Source organism: Lissotriton helveticus, chromosome 11 (genome assembly GCF_964261635.1).
Source record: "Lissotriton helveticus chromosome 11, aLisHel1.1, whole genome shotgun sequence".
Lineage (NCBI taxonomy): Eukaryota > Metazoa > Chordata > Amphibia > Caudata > Salamandridae > Lissotriton > Lissotriton helveticus.
The window spans coordinates 230563991-230586606 of NC_136072.1; the positions used below are offsets into that span (position 1 = coordinate 230563991).

Here is a 22616-nt window from a genome sequence, read left to right on the forward strand (position 1 = left end):
TCTCCACGACCCTCCTGGTCATTTCTGCTGATGTCTGTTGAAATTCTAGCTGTCACGACCACCCTGTCCTTCCTGCTTCTTGTGGTTGAGACAATTTCGAAAAAGGGGAACCACCCTCAGACTGAACTCCTGCACACACCCACTGTGGTTGGCTGGAGTGCGAGTGATGGAGGAAACCAATACGGGCAGGGACAAAAACCTTTAAAGTGTAATGTGGATGGCAAAGCATCCTTCATTCCATCTATTTAGAAAAGTATTTAGATATCATTAAATATCTCCACCAGCAAAGACATGGAAGGTTTCTTAATGAATGTTCATAACAAATAAGACAAACATATAATATATTACTATATATTCCCTGCAGTAAAAACAACAATATCAATATTAATACTTCATATTCTATTTTCCAAGCTCACAGCTTTACATATACCGAATTTATAATCCCAGATAGTCAAAGCTATTTGTTTGGAATTTTAGAGTAGTTATTGGACAAACAACAATTGGCCTGAATCATGGAAAGCCCTTTGTCCTTTACTTTGCCACGGTGCCTGATGATATTTTTATTTATTTAATCACTGCCCCTAGGTCGCCACGCAGATTTCAATGAATTTGAGTATAATGGTCCTTTTTCATTGGAGGCACCATTCGCTGAGATTGCGTCAAACAGGAACTTTCGGATTTTAGACTTAAAATTACACAAGGCACCTCTAGGATTATTGAGGCCTAACTACTGAGACCATTCCGTACGTGAACAGTTGTTGTACCTAGGACACTCAGGTAGCCTGGACACACATTCTATTAATAATAGCCTTGGCGTTATGATGCTCTTTGATTTATACTGATGCTACTTTTATTTATACTTCTGTTATTATCATTACTTATTTGCAGAGTGAAGTCTTGCTTGTGCTTATTACTCTTATGTGCAATTGTTGTACTTGAATGTGATAGTCTGTGGCCCGTGCCCAGGAGCAGCTTCTCCGCTAAGCGGAAAGTGTCGCCCTACAGGAAAAATGTAATTATAATAACACCATGTTATCATTTTATTTTTCCAAACTGCCTCTGTTTAGGATTGGTGGGTGGAGCTAGCCTGCCTACAGAGCAGAATGAGGAGTTGTGGGCACTTTCTAAGTGTGCATGACGGTTTGGCAGGCCATCTTGTACAGACCGAACAGTCATGCGCACTTAGCATGTTCTCCATCTGGCTGTATTGCACAGCCTGGGTGGAGAACATGCACAGGCTCCCAGTCCTTGTCTGAGTGCTGAACCACGGCGTACAGACCAATCACAATGCTGCTGTCATGCTGGTGACAGCAGTATCGTCATGGGCTAGGGGAGTCTAGGAACCTGTGTGCTTCCTGTTTTGTGCGTTGGACAGAGGAGAGGCGGCGGCCGCCAGGTAAGTGAATTTTTTTAATTATTAAATCCTCCCCCTTTCTGCCCCACCACTATAGCCCCATAGCAACCGCTACTGCTGGTGCCGCTTTCAAAGTTGGTTAGCTCAGTTACAGCTGACTGACCGGAGCAGGAGGTGTGTTGGGTGTGGGCTTCCTGTTCGGATGTACTGCAGTTTTTTGTTTTTTTTTATTTCAAAAGTTTTTTATTTAGAAGATTTTCAATACAGCACAGTAGTGATGCAGTGATACTTAATACATGATCTAGATTACACTCTACCTGTAAGAAGTCTCCTTTCAACAAATGCACTGACTCATCGCCACGCACTGTGCTGCCCTGGGCAAACAAGCAGCATGTGAACTATGCAAACTGCCACAGCTGTACATGTTCCAGATGATGTGTCAAAGTGCAGCTCTGTAAATGGCTCTGTGCCATAATCATTGTCAGATAAGCTCCTAGTTGGTCCTCCCAGCTGAAATAAAATATGCCCATCTGGACAGCTGTTTCCAGCCTGCTCTGCCAGATTGATATTAAGGTATCCCAGGCTCGATTCACAAAGATTTTGCTGTAACATACTTCTAAATTGCATGACTAAGCCAGAAGTAAGCAGGAATATTAGGAGAGAAAGTCACACTTACTCACAGCCCACTGTTTGTGAATCCAGCACCCAGTTCACTTTGATTGTGCTATAAAACAAGGGTTCAGATTCACATATTTTGCTAGAATTAGGTGTAAAGTATTATTATTGTGCTCTTGATTTACTCTGAAGAGTAAATTGTTTTCGAAACTGGGAATAGAAAACAAAGAGCCCTAAAATTGATTGCCATACAGTGAAACCTGCTTCTCCCAAGAGAAAGATATTTTTTCAGTTACAAAAAAAGTGTAATTATCCGAATATGAAGTTTTTTCATATTGCAAAATAGTACAGTTTAATAAGGGCTCTCGGTTTTATGGCATTTTTTTAAACATATTTATTCGTTGTTAATTTGATCTGTATCTTGCTTGCCCTAGGACCTATAGAGTAGCAGCGTGAACATTCCTGCTGGCAGGATCTGGCCCCCTAGTTGACAATTCCCTCCCCCAGGACACCATTGCTTCTAGTCTGGGAACCTACAGCAATGCCTGAACAGCTGCGCGAGGAGAATGGCGGGAACTCAATTAATGCAAATTCATACTGGCGCGAGTCCCAAAGCTGCCGGGTGAAAACCAGGGCCTTTATTTCATTCATAGCTGTCTGTATGGGGCAAGAAAAGGGCTTAGGAAGACAAAGGCCGGCATGCTCCCAAATGTGAACCAAACAAAACACACATTCCACGCATCCATGAACACGCGAAAGAAGCCTGACGGTCACACCAGTAAAACGTGGACTGCCGGAAAATGTGCAAAACTACACCGAGCAGCGAGAAAAAAATCCTTTCAGAGAAACAAATGTGAAACCGGTGCCCAGCTGAAACATCTATATCCTGCTACAAGCACGTTATACATGCACCCTACGTTCTCAAATACCCCATATTCTTCTTTACAACGATAATTTTTACGTGCACAAAACTAGAATTGTTTGCACATTCAGCTGCAATGGGAAATGAAGTCTATTTGACAACTGGATAAAGTGCACAGAAACTGTTTTATGTGTCACCATTAAAGAGTTAAATAGCAGCGGGAGAAAAAAAATATGCAACAATTGAAAAAGTTAAATCCACACTTTTTCTGTGTGTCGAGTAAAACTGGGGTTTAAAATGCAAAAAATCCCTTCTGGAGGAGAAATACAAAAGCAGGTGGATTTTGTACTCGTACACAGAGAAAAAGTCCTATGCTCGGCCCATTCGTTCCTTCCATGACTGCAAACCGTTGCCCGGGAGGGGGGGCTTCCCAAATAAACACAGATTAGCTCAATCAGAATAGTCCTAACACAGGGAAACATTAATTACGGGGTAACATTGGCCAATCAGATTGCTGTTTTTTTCACTAATATGATTGGTCACCCTTTCAAATAAGGCCTCGTGTGCAGCACATTCTGATTGGTGACAGACAGCCAATGGAAACAGCCCTTTCACAAACGTCAAGCACTGCCCATAACATAACTCAAGCTTCTGCTGTCTGCTGATAATCTCTGAAAGGTCTGAGGGCCACTGAAAATTTACTGGCTCCACCTTGTTTATATATATGTAGCTCTCTGCAGTGGGAAGAGTCCCTTCAGGAAAACGGAATTTTCGTGATTGTGGGTATGTGAAATGTTACTGGGGTCATCAGACCAGGAATTACTGATTCCCATGTAAATTAGGGTGACCAGAATTTTAACCCTTTCGGTGCTGATGACAGCTCCCAGCCGTCATGAGTCACAGTGGGCGTGTGCTGATGACGGCTGGGAGCTGTCATGAGTCACAGTGGGCGTGTGCTGATGACGGCTTGGAGCCGTCATGACCAACGCCCGCGATCGGTATGTCCAGCACCGGCGCGGAATTCCAGCCGCGGCCAAGGTGTTAAAGCCAAAAACCGGGACATTTCAATGAAATAGAAGAAGGACTACAATTTTACTTCAAGAATGACAGCGCTCCTCAGCAGAGAATTACAGATTAGGCAGTTAGAACATACACAAAGTCCTATTTTTTAAACCCAGTAGTTTACCTGATAATTACATTGTTTTCTTGAAACAACTGATAACTTTCCCTGCTTTGTAAACATTATAAAGCACCTCCTGCCGTTTTCAGTCGACCCTTTATAAAAACCGGGACAGGAGCTACATTCCCTGAAATCTGCCGGGACAGCTGGTGAAAAACCGGGACAATCCGGGCAAATCCGGGACGCCTGGTCACCTTAATGTAAGTCCTTATTTCCAAGGCAATCTTTAGCATCCAACTTGTAATAGCCCGAGATTTCCCCACTTTCGGAATTATGGATACCCTTGGTACTGGAATCGATAACTCTGGGAGTGGGAAGATCCAGGCCACTTGTGATGAAACCCTCAAAAACCTTCAAAGTTTGCATATGGTATGTAGGTTATATTAACCTTTATATGGTATGCATTTAAGATTGACAAAAATGATCCTACCCTGGCACAACAGACTAGCAGCATGGGATTGCAAAAGTGTTCCAAATTAAAGGCGTTTTATGAGAGAGAAGGCACAGCTGACAAAGTGTCCCTGTCCCATGTTTTACATTTTTACCCAGTCTTGACTTTGTAGGTGGTTTGGCTTCTGCACTTTTGGACTCCTACGTAGAAGATTAAAAGCAAAACTAAGCTCGAGAATGCAACAGGCTAGTGCCAGGCTACAGGTGTCATACACAGTACCGTACCAAAGGTGCCATGGGCCCTAGTGCATGAAAGGAAAATAGGACCCCTGACTTTTCTTTTGCAAGTCAAATAAAATATAATTAAGGTTCAGGAGCCCCTCAGGCCCCTGGACTCCTGTGCCACTGCTCCTGCAGCACTATTGATAGCTACACCCCTGGTCACTCATAACATGGGGACAATTGTCAGCTATGAGCTATGCTTAACTTGAGCCGGTGGTTTCCGGTTCTCGGCACTGACACTTAATTGGCAGCACTGGCACTTATGACTGTCTGCCACATGGTGGGCTGTTTGCCTGATTTAGTGTGAGCACAACAACAGTTGTTTACTAATTCAATATACGTTAAAAATCACTAATACCTGCTTTCCTCGCTAATCTTATAGCTTTTGGGGCCTGGAATATTAAGAATTGTCACACTTTTAGGAGTTTGGTGGTTAGTAGCTGGTTTGGGACAGTCATTGGCAGCGCTGGCAGTGGCAATGAGTGGTGTAGGTTGCTGCAGCCTCCTGATTAGGGCCCTGGAACACACTTTTTTTTTTACAAAGTAAACACTGGCTACGAGGAGGTACTTGACTGCCGAAGAAATACCCGGAAAAAGTAACTTGAGAATGGGTATGGAGTGTGAACAGTAAGAGACAGTGAGGCATTGAAATCCTGCCAGAAACAGGGCCAGTCTGTGGAACCAAAAGCTGCCCTGGAAAAAATGCTCAAACCAGCTCCGCTCCCTTCATCTCCTAGTTCAGTATCTCTCTTTCCATACATCCATTCTCTCTGTCTCCTCTCCTTTCTCCCCCATCTCTGATCGTTTTCTCTCTACCTCCCCTCCCCTCCACCTTTCTTTCTATTCTATTTATCTCTCTCTTGAAGCCTCTGTGTGCCTGCTACAGTTAACCTCAGGGAGCTGGGGAAAGTGACAGAGGCATCATGAGCTGCCCAGGGCTTTTAAACCTGACATCAAAGGGCTTCAGCCCACCGGGGAAATGCCTAGTGGAATAAACTGCCTATCCGGCCCTGGCTAGAATCACTTGGAACTGAAGGCTTTCCCATAATTTCCAGCATGTGACCTGCATATTTCTCTTCATTCCAAGTGTGAGCATGGGGCGCCATGGAGTGTATAGAGAAGGCAAAGTTAACACATTTTAAAAACCACTTAGAGGTACACTTTTCAGCCAACAGGGACATTTGTGAACTAAGGGCAAGATGTAGGTAGCCCAATACCGGTCGGAAACGGCCGAAAATACCGATTTTTGGCCGTTTCCGACCGATATTGGGCTATGGAGATGTAGGGGCTCAAAAAACATACAGATTCGGTACAGAATCGGTAAATTTACCGATTCTGTAAATTTTACCGATTCGGTAAATTTACCAATTGGTAAAATTACCGAATCTGTATTTTCAGATGTAGGTAGCACTTTGAACAGTGCTTCAGGCCTTTCAGTATTCGGTATTTACCATGTAATACAATTGCATGGTAAATACCGAATCCCTGTGTACATGCACATCTGTGCATGTACACCTGTGCCATGTGGCACACAGACATGCCCTAAGGGCATGTCTGTGTGCCACATGGCGCACAAGCCAGTTACAGGGGTGCAACAGGGTGTCAAAGGTCCTCTGAGCGGGCCTAAGAGGAGTTTCCCATGCGCTATATCCGTACCCTTCAGTGCGTGGTGCAGTGCCAGCGTCCTCCGCAGTGGGGTGCTCTAGGAGATATGATTGAAGGGGGGGGCCAAATGTCGCACGGGTGGGAGGAGAGCGACAGAAGGTCAGCATACGTGTTCAATTGTTCCTGACAATATAGGAGGTCCTGCAGCCATTCTTTAAATTTGGGAGCCCGTCCCCTGCCCCATCTGCAGGCGACCCATCTCTTTGGGAGAAGGAGTGCCAGGGAGATGTAGCGCCGCACTGAGGCAGCTAGTGTCGCAGTGTGGCCCAGAACTGTTACCAGGGGATCATCGGAAATGTGTAGTCCAGTCATCTGCACCGTCCCGGTTCCCCAATCTCATCTCGTCCCCCCTATTCCTATCTGCTACTCCCTTTTTTAGTCCACCCCTCCGCCAACCTCCTACCCCAGCTAACTTTCCATATGCTCCCCTCATTCCTCCCTCTCCCCCTCTTCTCTACCCCCTCCTCCCCTCTCTTCTTTCCCCGATTTCTTCACAATCCCATTGCATCTCTCTCCTTCCCCCCACTCCGCCAGCAATGCTGTGCTGCCCCCTTTACCCCCCTGGTAACCCTTTCCATCTCCCCCCATCAGGCCCAGAAGAACCATTTCCTTTTGTCAACTTTCCCTTCTCCCAACCCCCCCCCCCACTCTACCAGATACCGGTTCCCGCACAGCCACCTCTCCTGGCCAACAGGACCTCTCCAACCACCTCACCTCTTTTCCTCCCAAACCTCCTACAATCCTATGACACCTCACAGTCCCCCCCTCTCCTTCTTCCCCACATTCTTGTTCCGCACCCATCTCCTCATAAACATGTCCTAAATTCATTTCCTTCGTGCAACGCCATCAAAGACAACTCTCCCTTCACCTCTGATACACCAACCCCTGCTCTCAACTTCCACCTTTCCCCACCTATGAACCCTACCCCTCAACTCTCCACCTGTCCTCCCACCTCTCCCTGCCTCCCACCACCTATTTCACCCCTCCTCTTGCCATCGAGACACCCAACCTTCCGTGCTCTGCCCTACTCTCTCTTGAAAATAAGCTATGCTCTCTTATCACCTCAATCTCCCAGCTTGTAGCTTCCATTTCACTTTTAAGCTCTAAGATTTCAACTTTCCCTTTCACCTCAACCCCTTTGGAAAACTCTCATCTTCCCACGAGATGCACCCCGCCCCCTCACCCCATCATAGCCAAGCATAACCTGTCATCTGCAAACATCGCTCACTCACACAAGCCCTTGAACGCCGCCCTTCTTCAACCAGCATCCCCGAGTAACCCAACTACCTACTCTATTCCAACCATCTCCTCTGTCAGACCCAAGCATCCACCTAAACCTGCCCGTGCACCCCCATATAGGTATAATATCCCTATCACCCTTCTTAGCCCAAGTGCCCCGTCACCAAAATAGTCTCGACAGAACTGCGCTGCCTACTCCACAACTGCAGATCTGCAATAAAACACAAACTCGAAATCTCTGATACCATCACCGTTCACAATATTGACCTGTTCTTCCTAACAGAGACCTGGTTCAACGATACCTCTCACTCTATGTTTGATCTCCTTCTACCCACAGGCTATTCTATTTTCAGGAATGACAGACCTATCAAAGTTGGGGGAGGCGTTGCAGTCATCTTTAGAAACTCCCTTCAACTCAAGGCTTTTCCCATCAGCGCCTTCCGCACTTTTGAATGTCTATCTCTTGAGCTTCAACTACACCACCGCTCACCCCTCAGATTCCATGTCATATACCGCCCACCTGGCAGCGGCCCTTCGTTTATGGAGGAACTCACTGACTTCATCAGCGACCAATACTCACAAAGTGACAATCAGACCTTCGTGGGTGACTTTAATCTCCACTGGGGCTCCCTGCAAGACTCTTCCACGAACCTGCTGGCCACCTTCCTCTCCACAAACGATCTTATCCAACACTGCACTGAATCAACACACTCTAAGGGCTCAATCCTGGACCTTGTCATTTCTAAAGCAGGCATGCTTTCCATCGCTACCCCTATTCATGTAGACTGGTCTGACCACCTCCTCATTCCATTCTCTCTTCACCTAGCACACTCTATAACTCTTGGCCAACCTAAGAGGGCTACCTCCTTTTTCCGTGACGCTAAAAATATTGACACTGTTTCTCTCTGTGAATCAGCTTTGCTGTCACTTCCAAGGCTAGACCCGAACCTAGATGTTGATGATCTCACCTCACAATGCCTCTCAGTCCTTGCAGTCGAAATCAATAGCGTCGCTCCTTTCCAAAGCAAAAAGAAAAGGCCCATTCCCTCAGCACCCTGGTTCAACAAATCCCTATATGAAGAAAGGAAGCACCTAAGACTCCTGGAGAAACAATGGAGGCAAGCACCCTCCACCGATAATTTGGCTACGCTCCGTTCAGCAAGATCCAAGTACCACAAGCACATCTTCCTTGGGAAAGCTTCACACTTCAGAACCCTCCTTGACTCAGCCAAAAATAGACCCCAAAAACTATTTGATCTCATCAAGAATACTAACTACTCTCCCCCAACCTCCAAATTGGAGGATTCTACAAAGAAAGCTGCTGATTTCGCTGTATTCTTTGACGAAAAAGTGAAATCACTTGTGGTTCAGGTCGCTCATCCTACCCCTCCAGAGGAGCGCAAATCACTAGCCATTTGGCAGAACTTCGACCCCATCTCTGAAGATGTCCTCCTTAAGTGCATCCTCGAAACAAAGCCCTCCAACCACTCGCTCGACCCCATCCCCAGTGCCATTGCCATTGACTTCTACACCCATTCTCTTCCATATTGGACCACTCTGGTCAACCTCTCCCTCTGTCAAGGCTACCTTCCTGTTGCCTTCAAAACTGGGCAGGTCACCCCCCTGCTTAAAAAACCCACTGCGGATGCGAATGACCTCAACAACTTCACTAACCTATCACTAACCTACCCTTCCTTGCGAAGATCACAGAAAGATGTGTTGCGAAACAACTCTCTCGTCATATCAAGGACAATGATCTTCTTGACAATTTTCAGTCCGGCTTCATCCAAAACTGCAGCACTGAAACTCCCCTGCTGCAAGTGATCGATGACGCGCTGCGAATACTAGACTCGGGGGGGTCTTGTCTTCTAATTCTCCTTGACCTTTCGGCAGCCTTTGACACTGTCAATCACAACACCCTCCTCAACACTCTTCAACAGAGAATGGGCATGGAGGGCACTGTGCTTAAATGGTTTGCTTCTTTCCTTTCTGATAGATCCCAAATGATCAAAATAGCGGACAGTCTTTCATCTCCTTTGGCGGTGGGTCAAGGTGTTCCCCAAGGCTCTATTCTTGCACCCACATTGTTCAATCTCTATTTGGAACCTCTGGGAAATCTCCTAAGTAAATCTGGGGTCAACTATCATCTCTACGCAGACGACACTCAAATCTACCTCACGGTTGCCTCCACTCACGATCTCTCCGTCCTAAGCTCTACCCTTGACTCCATTCAAAACTGGATGTCAACACATCAACTGATTCTGAATCCCTCCAAAACCGAATTCCTCCTCCTCTCCTCCTCACTTTCTCCTCCCCCGGTTCAATCATGGATGGACCAGATGAATCTGCTGAACAATAAACCCATCATTGTCGACAGCGCAAAATCCCTTGGTGTCATACTCGACACAAAACTCAATCTACTCTCCCACATTAATTCAATTGCAAAGTCTGCCCGATACCAGCTGCGACTTCTGTGGGGGATTCGTCGCTTCTTCCCGGAGCATGACCTTAAAACCCTGGTCCAATCGCTGGTCCTCTCCAGACTGGACTACTGCAATTCTCTTCTGACTGGCCTCCCCAAATCCCACCTGTCCCCCCTTAAGTCTGTTCTCCATTCAGCAGCTCGTTTCATCTTTGGGGCCAAAAGAAGCGACCACATCACTCCCTTGTTATCCACCCTCCGCTGACTTCCCATCGAGGCTAGAGCTATCTTCAAGACTGCCTGATCACCCACAAAGCCTTGCACTCCTCCTCTCCGCGCTACCTGGCGAATAAACTGAAACTCTCTGGAGGCTCTAGACCATCACGAAATGCGGAAAATCACTGCTTGAACCTCCCACTTTCAAGAAGGAAAGATCAATGGCCCAATCCTTTTCAGGCAGCGCAGTGAGAATCTGGAACTCACTTCCGCCTCAGCTCCGGACCACCACCTCCTCCCAGGCCTTTAAAACTGACCTCAAAGTTCTCCTCCTTCAAAGACACTTCCAAATTTAATCCATGCCCTCTCTATTATCTGAAGGAACCCCTTCCATTATAGAAAAATCTACTTTACATGACTATGGAAGTGTCTTCCCAGTGTGTTCTTGTGCTTTGAGAGTCTGCCATTTATTGCAGTATTATCCTTCTACATGTGCTTGGTACTCGTGTGTAACATGCACCCGTCACTTTTTCTTGTAACACACTGTTTTCTACCTCTTACATTTACATTTGTTTGTTTTCGATATCTGCACAAGTGCCACCAGTGCCTATGTAACGTTTGTTCTTGTGCTTGAGTGTCCTCCATATATTGCAGAATTATTCTCTATGTTTATTTGGTACGCTTTTGTAACCTGCACACGTCACTTTTTCCTCCTGTAATGCACCGTTTGCTACCTCTTGTATTTTGTTAGCACACGATTGTCATTTTTGCTTCATTTAATGTAACGTTTGCTTTTGTATTTTGCTCAATTGTAATGTTCTCATGTATCAGTTATGTTCCTATTGTGAAGCGCTCTGACACCTTCGGGTAAAGTCCGCGCTATATAAAAACGCATACATAAAAAATAAATAAATAAAAAGTCATTTGGTCAAGCGCCGTCAGCACTTCCGTCCAGTAGCTCCGTATGGGAGGGCAGTCCCAAGCTAAGTGCCTAAAATCCACCCCTCACACAGCAGTCATAGTGGTCAGTGTCACACAGATGTAGGCACTGTAAGCGTGCAGGCGTGTAGTAGAGTCGATGAATGTATTTATAGTGTATGATACGCAGTCTGCTGTTGGCAGATATTTTACCAGTCTGTCGGCAGCAAAAGCACCACTGTTCGTCAGTTATGGGGGAGCCCAGTTCTTCCTCCCAATGGGAACAAGCCAGAGGGAGAGCGTGTGCGCTGTTTTGCTGGGTGGTGCATTATAACAACGAGACCACATGCGTGGGGGTAGTTTGTTGAAGGAGGGCATGTAGTGGGGCCATGATGGGGGGCTCCTGCGGGAAGCATGGAGTAAGGGCTTTCACATCTTGCCACAACCTAAGATAAAAGGAACGCTCCAGGAGGTGGGTAGGGTAGTGCCAAAGAATTCCTTGCTGGTGCAAAATGTTCAATTGACATATAATTTTCCCCAGATTTGAATGGAGAGTTTTCGGAGAAGCCGGCAGCAGCCGCCCTCTCGTGTGACGGGTAGATCCAGTCTGCCCTGGAGGGGAGCAAGGGGAGTAGAGGAAGGGTGTGTGAAGGCGGCGGGCTAAGTTCCGCTAAGTGCTGATGGTGCACTCCACTGTAGTGGAGGCCAAGCAGCGAGGGATGGTAGGTGCACTGAGGAATGCAGAACAAGGGGTCGGGAGCATATGGCCTTCTTCAACTGTGAGGTGCGGCATGTAAGGGGAGTTCATCCAGTATGATGCGAAGTGGGCCTAGGCACAGCTTAAATATTTCTCCAAATCCAGGATTTCAAAGCCCCCAGCCTCTAAGGGGCGCGTGAGAGTGTCCCATTGTAGTCTGGTCTAGCGTGTTTCCCTCCCCATGTGGGACGTATGAGTTGAGTTTTTAGGGCTTTGAAGAAGTGTCGACTAGGAGCATAGGGGATGTTAGTGAATAGGTAGAGCAGCTTAGGCAGGCTGACCATCTTAATCAGTGAGGCCACCCCAGCTACAGAGATGGACATGGCGATCCATCTTGTGATCTTGTCGGTGATGAGGTCGAGTATGCGCCCATAGTTAGCTGTCATCAAATCATTATGGTTACGAGTGATGAATATACCGAGGTACTTAACTGTGTCTTCACACCACGTGAGAGGGACATCTGGGATGCACCGCGAAGTGGCATCTGTGAGAGGGAATAGCAGGGACAATCCCCAACTAATATTGACCCCAGAGAGATGACCGATGAGGATTAACAGCCATAGGATAGGGTTGAGGCTATCTTCTGGATTGCGAAGGTATAGGGTGAAGTCATTGGTGTATAAGGAAATGAGAACTTGCCTATTATGGTATATAAGGGCATGATCTCAATAGTGTTGGCGGACTTTAGCAGCTAGGGGCTCGATAGCCAGGGCAAAAAGGAGGGGTGAAAGGGGGCACCCCTGTCTGGTGCCTCTGGTTATGGCGAAGGGAGAGGATCTACCGCCGTTTACAAGGCTGCTGGCCTGTAGGCCGGTATATAGCAGGTTTATCCATGCCAGAAAGGGGGTGGGAAAGCCCATACATTGGAGGACATATGCCAGATAATCCCACTCTAGTGTGTCAAATGCTTTGGTGGCTTCAAGGAAGACCGCCAACATGTTTGTGTCAAGGTCAATGTCCTGCAGGACAGCGAATAGAGTGCGCAGGTTATGAAATGTGCCTCTACTCGGCACTAACCCAGATTGGTCAGGGAGAACCAGGGCGGTCATGAGACTGCTGTTCCCGTTCGCGATCAGCATGGCTAATATCTTGGCATCTACATTTATAAGTGAGAGGGGCCTATATGAATCGCATTGTGTAGCCGGTTTCCCAGGCTTCGGGATGGGGATTATGAGTGCCACCCTCATTGTCAGGGGCAGTATGCCTGTCTCACGAGCTTCCTCAAAAACGTGTCGCAGTATTGGGATAAGTAAGTGGTGATAGGTCTTATAAAACTCGTCCGGAAGGCCATCTGGGCCAGGGGCTTTCCCCCGATTGCAGTTGCATTATAGCGGCTATGATCTCGTTGTCTTCGTGGTGTGCAAGGAGGAATTCCCACAGCGTGTCCCCAAGCCAAGCAATCGCGGTGTCATCGAAAAAGGGCGTGAAGTCGATAGGGTGTGTCCTATGTGAGGTATATAAGGTTTTGTAAAAGATTCTAAAGGTTGCTGCAATCTCAGGGGTATTCCTATGTATTTGTTCGTCGTCATTTGCAATTTCAAGGACAGTGTTAGAGAATATAGGTGGGCGAACCAGGGCTGCGAGCGCCTTCCCCGGTCTCTCCCCTTCTCCATAGCGGCATGCCTGATGATATTTCCCCCTAAATTTACACTTTCATTCTGCCGTCTCCTGATATTCAGAGAGCAGGTCTCTCAAGCGCGATTGTAGTTCTGGGGTGGGGGTGCTCTGCATCTGGGCTTCCATTTGTTTGAGTTTGGCCTCTAGTTTACGAAGCGTGGAACGAATATCTTTTAGGACTCCTCCGCCTTTAGCGATGCATATACCGCACACGGCGACCTTAAAGGCCTCCCATATTACGGAGTAGTTCGCGACTGAGTGCTCGTTGCAGGGAAAGAAGTCTTCAATCTCCTGTTCATGTTCAGATTTAAATACGGAGTCCAGGAGAGTCTGCGGGGGTAGACACCAGGACAAGTATGGCGCTTCTTCATGAGAAGGCATGAGTGTGATGAGCACCAGTGAATGATCAGAGTATGTGCGGGGGAGGTGAGAGGCCCAGGATAGCCACGGAGTTAGTCCTTGAGAGAGAATCCACCTATCGATTTGTGACCAGGAGGAGTGGGCAGTTGAGAAGCAGGAGCCCTCCCTATCATGGGGGTGGAGTGTGTGCCAGGCATCAATGAGGCCGTGGTCAGTGATGATTTGGTTAAGGGTGTGATGCACATTGGAGTAGTGATGAGGGTGTGGATGTGAACGGTCCAGAGCCGGGTCTAAGGTAACGTTAAAGTCCCCTCCCCATACTACATGTGTCAAGTGAATGGCCAGGATTTTGCCCCAAAGTATCCGGATGAATTCCGGGTCATCCACTTTCGGCCCATAACATGAGACGAACGCAATGGAATGTGCAGCCATTCTGCCCCATAGGATACTGTAGTGGCCCTGTGGATCAGCATAGGATCCAATGGGAGTGTAGGGGAGTGTGCGTTTAACCGTGTGCATAGGTAGAGTATGAGGAAAACCCTCAGTAGCTCGCCTAGCGAGATATGAATGTTGCTGGGGCAGTGGGATTTAGATGCGTTTCCTGAAGCATGGCGCAGTGTATATTATGTCGATCTAGGTAAGAGAGAATGTGGCGGCGCTTGCAGGGGTCCCCCAGACCTCTCACATTCCAGTTCAGAAAGTTGTATTTGGGTGGACTAGGTCGGTCCTCCATGGGCGATGGGTGCATGTCACGTAGAGTGTCGAACCAGGTCATACAATAGTTGGTCAGGTCAGTAGTAAGTGGTGTGTAACAAACCCACCCACATCAGCAACCCAATCCTGCCGTGTCATAGTCCCCCCCCACCCATCCCCAGTGCCTCGTGCCTCACACTCCTAACAGGGGAGGGCGAAGGCAGGGTCATGTAAACACTAAACCAAAACAGTGTAGGGATTTCCCAAGTGGGTAGCATCCAAAAGGCAAACCAGAAACCCCTTGCAGCGGCGAGGATGCTCGGGGGATATGGGAAGCAAGTCTCACCTGTCCCAGAGGCGTTTAGATCAAGTCTGCCAGTGAATGGAGGGCCAGGAATATATGTGGGGAGAGTACAACATATTCCATTCAGCATGTCAGTCTGAGGCCTGTGATTGTCCCAGTGCTGAGCGATAGGGGACAACATTCCCAGCATCCACATCTGATGGCAAGGGTGATAGTCCCAGTGCTGGGGGGAGGGCTTCATCCTAAATCACTAACAAAGTGGGGGGCTGAACTGTTCCTGCAAGGAGTGGGAAGAGAAGAGGAAGACTAAGGAGGACTATGCAAAAACTGGCGTGACCAGAGGTGTAAATGTAACACCTGTGGGCATCCCTTTTGTTGGATGTATTTGCCTCACACACCCCGAAGGATGTCATGCTTCATCATCGGCGGTTGCTCCTCGTCGGGGGGGCGGTGCAATCCCCGACGGGCACACCTCAAAGAGGGGCACTTTGGCGGAGATCTTTTGTATCCAACTGCCCTATGGTGAAGTGTGGGTGTGTGGGCGGAGAGGCAACTGAGCCTAAGGTGAAGGTTAAAATGCAGTAAGAGGTACCGGAAACTATTTTATTCTGGTGGTCCCCCTATTGCAGTTAAAATCGTGAAAACTAGCTCACTCAGTGTCACCTCGTTAGGTAGAGTGACCTATGTGGAGCTCTGAAAAACAACAAGTGGTCAACATGTTTCTCGCAAATGGATTACTATCCTGCGATTCATCAGGACCTTAAAACGTGAAAAATAATGAAGAGCTCGGCGGAGATGGGTAGGTAATCCCACGCGGACACGGGCAGAGTGAGCCAAATCTGAAGGCTTACCCCGATGTACTGACCCGCCGACCACTCATGTGGTATTTAGCCCTTAACCCTTAGGCATAGGACTTCCCATTGAGGTAAACTGTATACCCATACCACACCATATACATGACACTAGCATGTTATTGAGTTAATTTTCTTCATTATTTTTCACGTTTTAAGGTCCTGATGAATCGCAGGATAGTAATCCATTTGCGAGAAACATGTTGACCACTTGTTGTTTTTCAGAGCTCCACATAGGTCACTCTACCTAACGAGGTGACACTGAGTGAGCTCGTTTTCACGATTTTAACTGCAATAGGGGGACCACCAGAATAAAATAGTTTCCGGTACCTCTTACTGCATTTTAACCTTCACCTTAGGCTCAGTTGCCTCTCCGCCCACACACCCACACTTCACCATAGGGCAGTTGGATACAAAAGATCTCCGCCAAAGTGCCCCTCTTTGAGGTGTGCCCGTCGGGGATTGCACCGCCCCCCCGACGAGGAGCAACCACCGATGATGAAGCATGACATCCTTCGGGGTGTGTGAGGCAAATACATCCAACAAAAGGGATGCCCACAGGTGTTACATTTACACCTCTGGTCACGCCAGTTTTTGCATAGTCCTCCTTAGTCTTCCTCTTCTCTTCCCACTCCTTGCAGGAACAGTTCAGCCCCCCGCTTTGTTAGTGAAGACCACTCACGGACACATGCTGTAACTGGACCTTCCACTCCCCTAAGTGGTAACTAGTGTCCGTTGATCTATTGATCTCCCTCCCTCCTTTTGATAAAGGTTCATCCTAAATCAGACATGCCACCATCTCCATTTGACTAATTGAGGGGGGAGGTGCGCCCCGCGGCCTCCTTAGGCAGGGTTTTGATAAAGTTGTGGACGTGTTGTGGGTTGGTAAAGAAATGTTGTTTCCCCTGCTGAGTGACTTTTAAGCATGCAGGGTAGAATATGGCGTAAGCAATGTTCAATTGTTGAAGCTTCTTCTTCACTGGAATAAACTTGCGACACCCCTCCTGGATGGCCATGGTAAAGTCTGGATAAAGGGAGACCTTGATGCCCTCAAAAAGAACCTTTCCTCGCTCCCTGGCTAAAGCGGAGTGCAGCATCTCGATCTCTGTAGTTGAGTAGCTTCACCATGCTGGGGTGGGGCATGGCCCCGGGAACTGGGCGAGGGGCCAGAGATCGATGTGCTATCTCGATAATGAAGACCATTGAAAAGGCCTCTCTCCCAAAGGTAGTGGTCAGCATGTGCTCCACAAACTCTTCCATTTTGCCTGTAGCGGTGGATTCCGGCACTCCCAGGATCCACAGGTTATTTCGCCTCAAGCAAGATTTGAGGTCTTCGTTCTTTGGGGCTATAACCTTTAGGACTTTTTCCATATCAAGTGTTCTGTCTGCGGTCAAGGCAGAGGTGTCCACCAGGTCAGAGATGCGGCGTTTCGTCTCCTTGATACGCTCCTCATGTCTCTCGCTTTTGTGGGTGAAAGCATCCATATGAGCGTTCATGGCGTCTATTTTGCACTCTATGGAATACAGGCTACATTGGATGACCAGTAGTATCACTTTGAGATCTTCTGTGGTGGTGGGATGTTCTGGGGCAGAGGCGTCGGTCTGTTCTCCGTCCATGTCTGCTTGTGTCCTCGTGGACTTGCGGGCTTTGAAGTTCAGTTTGGGTTGTTTGCCATAAGTTTGTCCCATGGCGGCAGGTGCGGCACGATGGGAGGCGGGCGGGCGAATGCGCCCCTAGGGCTGTCCGCTGGCGCGGCGAGAAGAAGAATATGCTCCGCCACCTGTTCAGGCAGTAGTGCGAATACAGTCTTGCACCGTCAGGAGTGTGCAGCGGGCCCAGCAGTCGAGTGGCACAAAGGACAGCAGGTCACGATAGGCACCGGGCGGTGGAGATGGCTGCGCACCAGTAATCCCGCCCAGAGTGGAGAGGCAGAATGGGTGCTGTTGACCCGCAGGCCACAGGGCAGCTGTCCCCCTAAATATCGGGGTGTTCCCAGCACAGCAGGTGTCGAGGGCAGTGGGGCGGGGAAGGTCGACGGAGAAAGGCACCGAAGGCTGGCCTCAACTGGCACCCTGAACCGCAACGTCCAAGGCTTCAGTATTGAAGAGGGCTGGGGTCTATTTGAGAAGGGCCGATGGTGGGTCCAGCACGGGCTAGGTGTAGGATCCAGGCGAAGAGGGGCAAGCTGGTGACGGTGATGAGAGTAGGGTCTACTCAGCAGTTGCAGTCCCCCAGTCTGGCCGTGCAGAAACGGGCGTGCTGCGTGAAAGCCGTGGTCTGCCCAGGACAGGCGCGGGCCCACGAGGTCTTTGCGTGTATACAGCAGCCTCAAGTGCTCTGCGGGGTTGCGGCGTTGTGGGCACCAAGCCGGGGAGTTCAGTAGTCCCTGCTGTAGGGTCCTAACGTAGGGGGCAGCGCAGGTACACTATGCATCTGAGGTGGGGAAGAAGCAGGGTGGTGGCAGCAGGCGGAGTACAGATTGGCCACAGGGTGCACTCACCGGTTGAAGGCGCGCTGGTTTCTCCGGCCTGCGGTATATGCAGCACAGGCGGCAAGGCCTCGGGCGACACCCCTCAACCTCAGTGGGCCCCAGACAGCATCCAGAGCTGTGGCAGTCGCAGAGGAGACGAGGCAGGCCGACCCGGCAGTCCGGGCGAGGAAGGGGCAGACACCAGGCAGCGACAGCAGCATGAACCTCCTCACAGACAACCCCTCCGCGTTGGGCCCCCACCAGGCCTCAGGTCACGGGAGCGGGCCGCACCAGTCGTGGTAACAGCGGGTCCAGGAGGTGAGCATCTCGCTCGCTGATGCGAGGCCGCTGCTCTGATGTCACAGGCGGCGCCGTGGGCGCAGGCAATCTCCCAGGTACGGGCAGCCCGGAGGGGTGACCAGCCGCAACAGGAAGTGGGGCAGAGCAGCTTAGGTTTGGCCCGCGCAGGTCGCAGTGCCGGTGTTCTCCGGACAAAGCGGCGGTGTCATTCGCCATTTTAGGCCACCCAGGCCTCGCACACACTGTGTCGTCCCTCTGGAGATTTAGGCCTTGTACAGGAAGGATGGCAGCATCGGCGGACAGCGGGTGCCCCCCAATTCACTGCAATGTCATTTTCAGCGATGTGGGGCAGACAGAGATCAGAATATTTGACCGATAGTCCCCTAAGCAGCAGGAGCCTCACATAAGTGCGGCCATCTTGCTCGGCGCCGTCTAGCGCCCCCTCCATGTTTTGCTCTAGGAACATTAAACAGGAGGAGATTATTTCTGATTCCCTAGTTCTTTGGTAGTACAATATGGATAAAGCACTAAACGTTTCCATAAAAGCATGCAACAAGCCTGAAACAACCATTGCCAATACACAGATACATCTCTATACCTGAAGTGATGTCACAGGAAGTCATGTCTCAACCCTTTGATGCATTTGACATTCTTTACGTTAAAGGGATTATTTATATTTTCCAGTTAAAGAAAGATAAGGTACATACTTTGCTGCGCATACTAGATATGCATTTAAATAGGTGCATACAATGTATATGTTTCTATGTATAAACCACACATTCATGTCTACTTCTTTGCCCCTACAAAGCAGTGTCTGAGGCACGCGAGATCCACTATGTAAAACTCAACGCACGCAGATAGAAACTACCTGCAATGCACTAAAAACACAAAGAAGGCACTGCAAAGAGAACTATATGAACTACTGGGCATTTTTATGTTGTTACCTTTTGTACATGTGGCTTATGGGGTTAATATCAGCAATGGCATATATCAAATGAACATGTGCTATGGGAAATGAGTGCAATTATCCATGCAGAAAACTCAAAATGATCTTGCTTGTATGTGTAACACATAAACATCAAATGAAATCGACATTATCACGTAGAGAGGTGAAGAAACAAGTTAAATATATCCCTTAACTACTTTTTCCACATTTAAAGCGGTAATTGCGCTTAAATAATTGAAGGATACAACGTTTCAAAAGAAAGGAGAGGTTAGTGTGGTAGGTACATCTGAATGGGCTCTATTTACTGAAGATGGCAGCAACAGCCTTAAGATTCTTAGGGCCAGATGTATCAAAGGGTTTTGCCCATTCTGTGTCTATTGGAAAATGTGTTCATACATAAGGCCCTTAGTCTAATCAAGGCCAATATAGAGGAAACTAGGGTTGATCCAACAAACAAGGAGTAGTCATCTTTCCAAAATCTTCCTGTGGCTCTTTACAGGAGAGTACTCTCAACTAAGAACAAGTACAGATTCCCAATCAAAACCTACAAACATCAACCTTTAAGCCAATATATTTTAGGAGATGTCCCAGGGATGGAGGAGGGGAGGGGGCGGTTGTGAGTCGCAGAAGGTGATGTAGAACAAGACTCAATATATCCGAGGAGAGAGACAAACCAGATGCCAGTTTTGTCTGTGGTAAAAGAATCAACCAAAGCTGAAAGCACATTCTTACAGACACAATTGTTAATTATCTTAATATCATCTGTCAACAGACGAGATATCATTACTGAACACAGGTCTTTTGCTCTACAAGCAGAAAATAAGAGCACACTATTTTTAAAACAATGCATTTTTTTGTGGTACACAGGTGACTCAGGACTAAGTCCATGCTTTATCTGTAACATACCACCACAGACAAATCCCACTGAAATCAGTTACATGTTATTGCATCGGGGTACTGTAATATCAAATCACCTACAACAACTGACAAGTACACTGTAAGGTAAGTATATATTTACTATTCTTGACTCCGCCCATACTTATTTTAGGAGGCATGTATAAGTGGAGTTAAAAATCTACATACTTACATTTCAATTTAGTGGCAGGTTGATGTATTGGATGGAATATTATAACCATGCAATATATTATATGCAATACAGTCACCTACCACCTTGAAATCATTATTTTTCAGACCTTGTGAATGAATAAAGATGCATTTACAAAATGCAAGAGACATTCTACACCATACAATATAAACAATGGAAAGATAAGACCTCGAAGACCTTCAAGAGAAAGTGATCCATCACAACCAATCGTGTAGATATCATACTGTATTTGTTCTTACGATGATCTGTGGTTAACATGCCAATAGGACGATTCGCCAACTTCTCAAGTGAAAAATGAGCTGTTGGGTCATGGACAGCAATCTCTGACATCTCCCTGAACTGTTGGGTTTCTTCAATCAATCATGTCCTCCCCACTTGCACCACTATCTTTCTCTTTAAGCTGAGTGTTCCGAACAGATGTGAACAGCACATCTACTACATACTGAGCACTGTTCCTCATGCACACTTTATATATTGACTATTTTATACTTTAAAATGTTTAAAAATGCAGGATATCTGCTCCAACCTTACAATAATGTATTTTTCCAAATGACATTGTATGACCAAAACCTTAAGCTGTTCTTGAGGTCTCAAATAGGCAGACCACCTTACCATTGTAATCCCATAACTTGTTTCTGCTCAAATCAAACCAGGTGACCTTCTATCATTCCAATGACAGAAATAATACTCCATGATGTGTGAGAAGAGCCCACCCAGTTCCATCTGACATTCGCATCTCTGCTTACTGAGAAGAGAGGCAGTGAAAGGCTATCACCCAGGCCTGTACAGCCAAGGGACAGGACAACAGCTTTATTGAGGGATTTGAGGAAAGGCCGGGTAAGGGAAAGACACACGTTTGTAATGGTTGTGTGCACTCATAACTGTCTTTTCGGAGGTTCCTGGTTCCTCTCAACACCGGTTCGGTCGCTATCAGCTATAGAAAGAACTAGATCCTATCCCAGGGCCTACTCTCCTCATTGGATGTGCCCTTCGCTGGCTCAGTCAGTTGGGAGAGGAAGCCGGGACCTGGGCGGGGTGGGGGGTCGGTGACCTTGGCTGTATGGCATGTCCTCGCCTCTGCTCTCAGACAAATACATCAGACATGTGATTTGAGTCAACAGGTTAAGCTCCCCACCGTCACAGGGACAAGGTGTGTTTGTGGTTGTGAGTGTCTGTCTAGTGCTTTGCTGCACACCAGCTGTCATCTTCCTCTCGGATGGCGGCAGTGTGAAGGTACCAAAGCAGACTGCTAAACCTCTCCCGCTCCTTGTCTCCACCCTCTGTTAGGGTTGGATTGGGATTAAAAATCGCCCGGGCACGCAAAAAAAAATCGCCCCACATCTGCATAATGCCTTTCCTCAAATGACTGCTTCTGCGTAATCTTATTATAAAAAAGAGGGGGGGGCCTATAAAAAATTTAAACGTTAGTTTACACTGCTGAAATACACTGGGAAACAAGTGAGGCCACTTCTACTCAGGCCCCCTGCCCCCGCTCGGTATGTGCACACATTAATGGGCCTGCCAGCGAGACAAAGGGAGTGATACCTCTGCCTGTTGCTAAACAGGAGGTAACAAGCGCCCATCTGCCTATAGAAAGGCCACCCAGACACCCACTGGGCCGCTGGCTGTTCGAACATTAGAGACAGCGCCCAAATCGGTCCCCAGACTGCTCAAAAAAGCAGCCCACAGCAGGGACTCAGACACCGGCCCCTCGGGCATTGCCCGAATGCCCGCATTACCAATCCGACGTTGCCCTTTGTGATGGGGGATTGCCCGAGTAACCCACATGGAGCAGCAGTGTGTGACCCCTTGGGCCTTTAGCTTCACATTTCACCTTGCACTTGTCTGAGCTCCTGCACGCTCTACCACCACACAGTACAATCACTTTGGGTTTCCTGTAGTGAAAGAGTGTTCACCATCATCAAATTACAACACAAGCACAGCATGGGCAACAGTGAACCGAGCAAGCTTTCACAACACAAGGAACAGGAACACAGTGCGCAGCAGGAGTGCCAGGCTCCCTTTGTGCGTGAATTACGCACTTGCGCCTGCTACCTACGTGCTACCTC

The 22616-nt window shown here is 47.9% G+C and overlaps 1 protein-coding gene across 1 annotated transcript in view; it reads right to left on the reverse strand.

The window, feature by feature from the left end:
- The window catches only part of ARHGEF26 (Rho guanine nucleotide exchange factor 26), a 462406-nt gene that overhangs the window by 427645 nt on the left and 12145 nt on the right, over positions 1-22616 (reverse strand). The gene's annotated exons all lie outside the window — the stretch shown is intronic.